Raw genomic sequence first — 985 nt, forward strand, 5'->3', positions numbered from 1 at the left:
CGGAAGATCCCCATGTCACTGTTCCTTCACTTTATTGGGATTTCTTAGGTGTCAAAATGTAAATAGCCGCGATGTCACTCCGCTTCAGCCTTACGTTCACTGCTATCTTGATTGTGGCTGCGTGTGAGGCCACAGTCAGCCACTTTAGTGAGCAGATGTCGGAGAGAAGTCCTTGGAGGAAGCAAGATCTTGCTGATCCTTCGCCCAGCATGGGGCAAAGTAGCGTGGACGTCCCTGTTGGTGGATTGAGAGAATGAAGCTTGAAAGTCTGCTGGGAGGCCTCCTCGACGGACCTTGTGGCAACAGCGGGAAGCCTCCTTCGCCGGCGGATGGATGGGTGAGTAGCAGTATTGGCTTTATACAGTTATACAGTAGGTAAAAAGTGGGGGTTAGTGAACAAACCTCAGTCTAGATCCGCAAGTAAGAATAGAAAACATAGAATTTGACTGCAGACCATCTGGTCTTCCCATTTTTCCTGATGTAAAGACTCCATCCTTGAAAGAAAGCTCCAGTCTTCATATGCACTTTTATTTTGTAGTGACCCCCCCTTGCAAATGCATGAGGCGATTTTGCTTAATGCTTCCATACGCAGTTACCCCATTCTCTACCCCCAGTTAAATGTCTTGCAAGATATGTGTTCAGCCAAACACGTGATATACTCACCTCCAGTGCCGGTTTGGGCCAGACCTCTGGGCTATGTGTAGAACGCATTCCCATTGGTTTTAATGGCAGCATTTACCTGCCCCTGATTGGCTGTTTTAAGCAATAAATATCAGACCATGGAGGAGGAGGCTGGTTGCTGCAGCAGGACTGCAGCCTTTGTGTCACATAAGAGATTTTTTTTTGAAGAATGCATATTTAAGTACTTAGAATGGGCTAGAGTTACTCACAGATCACTTTAATATGCATTTTTCTATAGTGGGATACCAGGGACACTAAAATGTCCCTTTTATTAGTCATTGGGTTAAATTTACATCTGGGATAT

This window comes from Sceloporus occidentalis, unplaced genomic scaffold, assembly GCF_023333645.1.
Source record: "Sceloporus occidentalis isolate IW3139 unplaced genomic scaffold, rSceOcc1.0.p SCAF_100, whole genome shotgun sequence".
Lineage (NCBI taxonomy): Eukaryota > Metazoa > Chordata > Lepidosauria > Squamata > Phrynosomatidae > Sceloporus > Sceloporus occidentalis.